We start from the raw sequence: 9,133 nt of genomic DNA, 5'->3' as shown, positions 1-9,133 counted from the left end.
TTTCAGGAGCTCAGCGAGGGAAAGGAAGCCAGCAGCGGCAGAGAACTTCCTCATTGCGGAGACCGACCGGGGGAGGCCGCGCTCCACCTTCCCACCCCGCCCACCCGCCGGCCGCCCCTCCCGCTGCGCCCCCAAGGCCTCCCCGGGGCGGCAGCTGGGTCGTCGTCGGGGTCAGGAGGCTCACGGCCGGCTTCCGGAGAAGCGCGGCCTGGCAGGTGGACGGGCAGGACAGTGGCCACTGGAGGCCTGTCTGGATGCTCACGTGGGATGGCCACGCCCTGGCCGGATCCCTCGCCTTCGGCTTTACCCTACTCCAGGGGCTACTCAGCTGGGACCACCGCCTGCCCCCCAGGGCCAGGCGAGATTGAGGGAGAGGGGCGCAGTGGAGCCCCCTCCCAATGTGAGAGACTCAGGAAACCACCACACAGCCTTGGGTGCTGGAAGGACCTTGAGGGACACCACCCTAGGGCTCCAAGGGCCCAGGTGACAGCTCTGTGACACGTTTACACTCGTCCCCAAGAGCCGGTGGGTGTGAAGGAACCCTGTTCTCCATGGCGGTCCAGCTTAGCTACACACGAAGGGGGTGGAGGGCTTGGGGACGTTGACCCTGCACAGAGAGAATGCGGGCTGGGTTTTCCCCTCTGGGTCTTTCCAGGATGCTCGGAAATGACACTTCCCCACAGGCTGACCACCTGGCCAAGGATGAAGAACATGGCTTCCGGTGCCCTTTATCCCAGGAGAGTCGGGGTGGCCAGTGGAGCGCCTCCAGGCTGCCATGGTTGCACTTGCCGGTGGCTCAAAGGAGAGCTGCCCCCATGGGGTCACCATCCCGGACCAGCAGATTCTGAGGGCTCCAAAGCAGACGTCCACTCGTGGGGTGCACTCCGTTCTTGGGTCAGGCCCAGCAGGGTCAAGGGGCGCTGCTGACCCATCGCACAAGGCGGTGGTGCCCCCCCCCATCCCACACCCAGGCCTCGCCCCACCCCCCAAGACATGACAAGAGACCCCCTCCAGAGGCCCGAGCTCAGTGAGCCTCCGTCTGAGCCCCCCAGCTCTACATCAGAGCTTCAGGAGCTGATCAGACGTCTTTCTCTCAGCTGAGGTTTCCTCTTTTCTACCTTGAGGAAATAACCCCTAACGGAACTCGCCTATGCTGATGAGCCTTAGCACCTCCACCTGCATGGACCTCCACACGGCAGGTGATTCTGAACAAGCATGTCCTGATTCTGAGGCCAGAGTGTGGCCTCTGGGCTCCAGGTGACATTCTTTCTGGAAACTCCAGCTCAGTGAACTCCCCAGTCCTCACTCCCACCTCCCTAAGCCACTCTGAGCTTCCTCTCCCCTGACCTCTGACCCTGCCCGGCTCCTCCCACTGGACTAACAACTCAACTCCCAAACTCTCAGGACATAGGAAGCAAGGGTCCTCTGGGCAGGCCCTGAGCTAGGCGTGGGGACAAGAGCTGGCCTCCACACTCCAGCCTTCTGGAAGCCAGCTCTACGCTCCCATCACCACCATTTAGCACCCTTCTTGCCTCCCTGCTGACCCTCCAACAACCTCCTCCTTGGTCTCAGCCTCAAGGCCCCTTGGTCTCTTTAGGGCCCATCAGAAGGATCCGTCTGCAGTCCTGACCCCTTAGTACCTTGACCAGACCCTCCACCACGTCCAAGACTCTTGCACTTATCACTGCCTTCCTGCCACTTTCTCCAGCTTCCCACACTCCCTCTCTCAGGCCTCTGTCCCTACCGAGTCCTGCCTTTCAGCAGAGTCGGGGGGCCAGTGGGACCACCTTTGCCCTTTACCCCTGTGATTTCCCTTGGACACACAGGACACATACATGACACACGCATTTCCCTAATTTTTAAGGCCCATCCCATTTCTACTTCCATCCAACCCAGCTGCCTGAGCCATCTGACATGGTCAGCTTCCTGGTCCCCCTGCCCTTCTGCTTCCCTGTTCGGAAAACCACAACACTTAGACCAGGGCTGCCCTCTCAGCGGGTGGGTGGGGACTGGGTGAATATTTTTTGCGGGGCCCCTGTCTATATAAACAACGTACTAAAAATTTGTATTATAAAATTCATGTACCCACGTGAGGTACAGTGACTTATCATTGAAGATTTAGTATAATGGATAGAGAGGAGGTAATTATCTATATGTTCAGTGTCCAGTCAGTGCACTGAAGAGTCTTTTGTGACGTCCAGGCTGTTGCTTCCTGTTCAGACCCTGTATTTTAGTGTCTTGGGTTCACGGAAGCCCTTTGCTGTACCTCAGGGCTCCCCACGGCCCACCAGCCTGGGCAGACAGTCACCCACTGATTCCTACTGGAGGGCAAAGGAATGAAGGAGTGAAGGAAGTGTTGACTCACTGAGTCACCAAAAACAAAGGGAGCCGTGATAGTCAATTTTCTGCAACTTGGCTGGGCCATTATTCTAGATGTCTCTGTGAAGATACTTTTAGACGAGATTAGTATTTATGTTATTTAAAAATTTTTTAGATTCTATTTTTTAAGTAGCCTCTGCACCTAACGTGGGGCTCAAACCCACAACCCCAAGATCAAGAGTTGCATGCTCTGCCAACTGAGCCAGCCAGGCGCCCCAAGGTTAGTATTTAAATCCGTAAACTCTGAGTAAAGCAGATTACTCTCCATATGTTGGGTGGGCCTCATGCAATCAGTTGAAGGCCTTTATAGAAAAAGACCGAGGCTCCCATAAGAAGAGGCAATTCTGTCAGCAGATTGCCTTCAGCTTGAACTGTAGTCCCCCCCGCCCCAGCCTGCCAGCCCACCCTGCAGATTCTGGACTTGTCAGTTTCTGTAATCACATGAGACAATTCCTTAAAAATAAAGCTCTCTCATATATATGTACATACACACACACATCCTGTTGGTGGTGTTTCTCTGGAAAACCCTGACCAATACAGAAGGCTGCCCGCGGGCTGGTGTCATCAGGAGTGAACTTCCCTCACCCCCCCAGACCTGAGAAAAAGGCATCTTGGGCTGAAGAAGGAGATGGGGTGGCCATTCCCAGAAAACCGGGATAGGACCAGGAGGCCTGAGCTTCCTGTGGTCAAGCAGCGTTGCTCCCAGTGCCAGGGGGCCCAGGGCAAGTGGGTCAGCGCCCCCATCAGGAAAGAGTGACACCCTCTTCTGCCCTGAGAATATACCCTGCCCCCATCGGCCCCTCCCAAATCAAAGGTCAAGGACACTTATTATCAAGATGGGGAAGGGCTTATTCACTAGAGTGAAAGACGACGGCCCAGCAGAGATCTCCTGAGGGCTGAGACACCTCCAAACATAGCAAGGATCATCCCCCCGACCCTCTGCAGGGAAGGAAGGGTGCCTCCTTCTTGGGCCCTCTCTCTCCCAGCTTCACCTCTGTGGGTTCTCGAGCGCTATCAGGGTGCCTGGCTCCACCTGCCTGCCTTCTCACAGACTCCCGGCTCCGCGTCGGCTATGGCATCTTCAGGTGGCTTTTCCAGATCCTCCCCCCCCAGGCCCCTGCAGACATAAATTCTGCTCAGCAGTCCTCTGAGTGGTGGGCGGGGCTTCTCCCGGAGGCCGGAGCACCCCGAAGGGTGGGAAGGCAGGGTCTCCGTTCACGGCGTGCCCACACTATTTTCCCTCCAGTCTCTAGTAATTCTATTTCAGGGCTGGAAATCAGACCCCGAGGCACACACCCAGGAGCAAGGCCGGGTCTGAGCCCCAGCTCTGCCCCAAGATCCCTCCGCTACAGAGTGTCTGTGAAGTCACTAAAGGGTCTGGTGCGAGGCAGGTGCTCTCCGATGAGACGGCTCCATAGGGGGCCCTCCTGACCGGTGGCTGGACGACAGAGTCCTGGGGGGCCCCAGCCAGCCGCCAGTGCCATTGACGCTGGCCACTGATTTAACAACCCTGGTATGAAAGAGAGGATTCTATAAAAGTGCTCTTTACCTACAACTAAAAATAACCGAAAATAGGTCAGATTCTGAGCCTTGCGACCCCCTACCACCAGGGGGAGCCTTCAACTCTTGCCTCCATCCATGAGTTCCTGTGTGGGGGAGGCTGTTCCTTTCCAAGAGTCCCGCCTCTGCCGTTCCCATAGTAACGACGCCTAGGGATGGAGGCTATTTCCCAAGGGGTCCAGGGGCGGAGTTCATCATTGTGCTCAAGGATTTCCCTCGAATACCAAAGGCCTGGCAGCGAGCAGCTCTCCCCTCGCCAGAAGATCAAATAGGCCTGAACTGCAACCAGGAGAGTAGGACTCGATTTGGGGGAAGAATTGGGTAAGAGAGAAAAATCACATCCACAAAAATAACTTGTGTCTTTTGCCAAGACTGTTAAGGACACGGGGACATATTCAAAATACAATGGTAAGTTAAAAAAAAAAAAAAAGGAAAAAAAAATCAGGAAACCGAGTTGAGGATACAGCATGAATCCAGCTGTGGAAAAAACTTTATCCTGGGAAATCACCGAATCTGAAGAGTGCTGAGTTAAGTGCCATATCCACGAGCGATTTTTTTCCCCCCTTCTAGTTTCCCAGATTTCCTTTAGGACCACATGCGACTTTTATGTAAATAGGAATTAAATAAATACAAAGACAACTAGGGTTCCAGAAGTTTTGCGTGAAATCTTTCTGGACAACTTGGCTTTGGGCTGGTTGCATCCCAGGTACATGTCCCTCTGGAATCATAGGGAAGAGAGAGGAACCAAGGCCTCCACTTTTTTTTTTCTTTTAACCCTGTCATACAGCTTACTTTTTTCACTTCACAATATTTCTGAACATTTCATGGAGCTTTTTTGTATCTACCATAGTCTTTGAAAAGCTAGCATACTAGGGCCACTGGGGTGGCTGTAGGTTGAGCATCCGACTTTGGCTCAGGTCAGGATCTCGAGGTTCGTGAGTTCAAGCCCCACACTGGGCTCGCTGCTGTCAGCGAAGAGCCCGCTTCCGATCCTCTGTCCCTCGCTCTCTGCCCCTTCCCCACTTGTGCTCTCCCAGAAATAAATTTTTAAAAAAACTTAAAAAAAAAAAAGCTAGCATACTATTATATGCTGTAGCATCATGCATTGTACCAGTCTCCTACTGGTGGCCCCTGAGAGTGTTTCCAATATTTGTTATTACAAATCCCAGTCAGTGTGTCTGCTGGATATAGATCCTCAGAAGGGCGACGGGGTCCAAAGGCAGTGCACATTTTTCTTTGGGGTTAATTATGCCATATTGTCTTCTATTTTTAAATTTTTTTTCACGTTTTTACCTATTTTTGACATCTCCATGTCACCTCCAGCCTCTGTCCCAGCCCCGAGCGCTTCCCCATCCTCCCTTGCCTGGGCCTGTCGCTGCATTTCCCAAATGCATTTTCTGCCAACAGCCATCAGCTTTCCGTGGCGACTACACGTCAGCTCCTTCCCGGCTTCGTGTTCGGTCGGTCTTCCTCTTTGCCTCCACAGCCAGCAAAGCTCTTCACCAATGCCCAAACCAAAAGCAAAACCATGCTGTTGGTTCTAACTTCATTCCCATCAGCATCTTCTGCCCGCTGTTGTCTTGTGAACTTCCTCCTGCGCGGAGGCCCCTGGCTGGGAAGCCCTGGGATTTCTTGACCACATCCCTGCTCCCCGAGGGGGTCCCCAAGCTGTGTGAACGTCGTCTCTGAAATGCCCCTCTGAGGACCCTCTTCCTGGCTTGCAGATGGCTGCCTTCTCGCTTCCTCCTCACGTGGCCTGTACGAGATGGGGGAGGGTGGGAGACTTTCTCTCTCTTCCTTATTTTTTTTTTAAATTGTTTAATGTTTATTTATTTTTGAGAGAGAAAGAGAGAGAGAGAGAGAGCAGGGGAGGGGCAGAGAGAGAGGGAGACACAGAACCTGAAGCAGGCTCCAGGCTCTGAGCTGTCAGCACAGAGCCCAATGTGGGGCTCAAACTCACAAACTGTGAGATCACAACCTGAGCCCAAGTCAGAGGCTTAACCCACTGAGCCACCCAAGCGCCCCACTCTTCCTCTTCTTATAAGGCTACCAAACCTCTAGGATTTGGACCCCATCTTGATGAACTCATGTAACCTTACTTACCTCCTAAGAACCCTATCTCCAAATACAGTCACACTAGGGGTTAGGGCTTCAACATGTGAATTCAGAAGGGAAACGATTTGGTCCACAGCAGTACCTACTAAATATTTGCTGCATTATAACAAAAGCTAATATCTATCTACCAGCTACTATGTGTGAGACACTGTGCTAAGCTCTTGGCATATGAATTGCTTCATTCATTCCTCGTGATACCCCATAGGGGGTCTCATTATAATCTCCATTTAACTGGCAGAGAGATGGAGAACCAGAGACATTAAGTAAATAATTCATCTGCAAGTTAGTGGCAGATCGGAGAGTCTAGCTCTTGTCTGCTTGACCTCATAACCAGTAGGCACATTGCACACTTTGGGTTGGATGAGACTGAAATTCTGCGTGGACTCTGGAATCCTTAGGTCGGAGCCTTTGGTCCATTCACCTAAAGGCTCCCCTGCATTGTCTGTGGAAGCCGCATGGGCTCCCATTGTTGGGAGTAGCACAGGTGAAGGAGTAGCTGGGTTCCAGGCAAGGGTGCTGGTCTCCTGCTCATAAGAGTTTCAGAATTAGAACACGTTCCTTGAGAACAGAAGTTTGGTTCACACTCAACCCTCCAGGTTTCTTTTTGTTTTTGTTTATTTATTTATTTATTTTGAGAGAGAGAAAGTGCATGCATGCAAATTGGGGGGGAGGAGGAGGAGGAGGAGGAGAGAGAATCCTAAGCAGGCTCCGTGCTGTGCAGAGCCCAACACAGGGCTCCATTTCACGAACTGTGCGATCATGACCTGAGCTGAAATGAAGACGCTTAACTATCTGGTGCCCAGGTGCCCCAGATTTCTTCCTGTGAACTCAAGTGTGGTGTGATGACCACCGGTAGGGGGCATTGGGGCCTCGGCCACTTGTTGAACCTGTCGACCTGCAAATCCCGTCCCGTCTGGAGGTCCCTGTTCTCCTTGTAGTAGTGGCCAAGCTGATCTCCCAAATCTGCAATTCCAAACCCTGGGCTACAATCCAGACTGCAGACAACCTCCAGGGTCATCTTCCTAAAGCCTTGCTTTGGTCTAGCCACTTCCAACTGAAAATCCTCTGATGGCTCCTGGCTGTCCGTAGAACAAAGCCCCTGCAATTGCAAATCCTGCATTTGCAAAAACTCTAAGTGGGCTCACCAAATTAACCTGTGTCCCTTCGTCCCTTCTTCTTTCCCGCCCCACCTTTGGGGACTTGGTAGGAGCCCTCCTGACTCCATGTCTGGAGGGGCATCTACTCCCACGCCTGTCCATTGTCGCGGTGGCTACTGGAATGTGTACAACCAAATCTTGACCTCCAGACCTTGCTCTACCTCTCAGACCACCACCTCCCTCCCTTCTGTCTTCCACAAACCTCAGTCCTTACCCTTCCCCCCTTCCCTTGTCCCCATGACGGGCCTCTCTCCACCCTCAACTCCGCTCCCCGCCCCCTCCTCCCACCACCCCTCCCTGAAAGCCTCCAGTCAGGTTCTTCCCTCGGATGGGGTGCTGACCTTCCCCAGGAAAACCCCTTACCAGGCAGCTTAGCCTGGACAAATGCCCAGCTCCCAACCTGCATGGCGGCCAGGCTCTTGCAGACATGCCCTCTGCCTTCCCCACTGGCCGCCATCCCAGAGCCAGTGTTTTCCCCGCTGGCCTACCTCACCTCCCCATGCTCCTCAGAGCAGCTCACCCAGAAGCCAGAAGCCATCAAAAAAGAAACCCCTCACTTTTCTGCCCAGGTAGCTGGGCCTCCCAGGACACCTTCAAATGCATCTTCATCCGCCTCTATCCTCACCATTCTGGGTTCCCGTGTCACCTTGCTGGGACACCAGCTCCTGAAGGCACCCTGCCCCCCCACCCCAGATTTTCTCTCTCTCTCCTCCCCCTCGTCCCACAAGGAAGCTTAAAATTTTCCTATCTTAAATCAACAAGAACCCTCCCTGCCAAGGGTTCCCAGCCTTGGCTGTGCGTTTGAAAGGCTCCACACCAACCCAATTAACAAGAAATCTCTCAGGAGGGTCTGGACACCCCCGGCGAGTCCAGTGGGCAGCCGAGACTGAGAGCCAAGTCCCCACCTGCTTCCTTCGTGCCTGGGTATTGCCCTATTCTGTGCCTTCACTGGCGATCCTTTTGAAGAAACCGTCCTTGCTGTCACAGTGTCTTGTATTCCCACTGAAAACCTCTCGTCAAAATTCCAATCGCTCCCCTCTCCCAACATTCTCGCCGTGGCGTGCCGCCTTTCTGGAACCCCCTCCCAGCCTGTCTCATCCCCATCCCCTGATATACCGCTGCTTCCCCCACTTTTGTTCCTGGCCTTCTCTTTTGTCTGTCTGCTGCTCTCCCAGGGCCCTTTCCCCACAAGGGCTTCCAAATCTGCCTTTCCAGACCTGACGTCATCCCTAAGCCTCGTCCACGCTTCCCACTGCCCAGGTGGTTTTCTTACGGGCACTACAGCCCTACGTCACCTGAGTTTCCCAGTTTTACGCTGAAAACCTGTTCTTCCACGTGGTCGCCCAACTACCCAGTCTCCCAAGCCAGAATCCAAGTCTTCATCCCCCCTCCTTTCGCCACCTACATCTGATGAATCACCCAGCTGTAGAACCCTCCGGAATATCCACTCCCTTCGATGCAGCCTCTCTGGTCCTGGCTTCGTTCACCCTGACATCATTTGCCCCCTGGACTTTTCCAGAGGACTGTCACTAGCCTGTCCTCCTTCAGGATCCCCCGACCCCCAAACACACACACACACACACACACACACACACACAATCTCTCGCTCTGTCCTCCAAATGTCTACCAAGCTCTTTCTGAACTGCACCTCTGAGTCTGCGTCTCTTCCAGATCAGATCTCCTGACGCCTTTCTTTTATCACAGGATGAAAGGCAGGCTCCCTGGCGGGTTGTACCAAGCCACTCAAGACCCACCATGGAATTGCCTGATCGTCTCATCCCCTACACTCCCTCTGGGCTCCAGCATGACCACATTGGTACCTCGATGTGTTCGTTCGTTCATTCATTCACTCACTCGTTCAACACATAATGACTGAGAGCTCCCATACACCCAGACACTGTCTTAGACCCCACGATGTAGCA

Source organism: Prionailurus bengalensis, chromosome C1 (assembly GCF_016509475.1).
Source record: "Prionailurus bengalensis isolate Pbe53 chromosome C1, Fcat_Pben_1.1_paternal_pri, whole genome shotgun sequence".
NCBI classification, from domain to species: domain Eukaryota; kingdom Metazoa; phylum Chordata; class Mammalia; order Carnivora; family Felidae; genus Prionailurus; species Prionailurus bengalensis.
The sequence above is the reverse complement of the archived record's forward strand: the minus strand, read 5'-3'. Positions refer to the sequence as shown.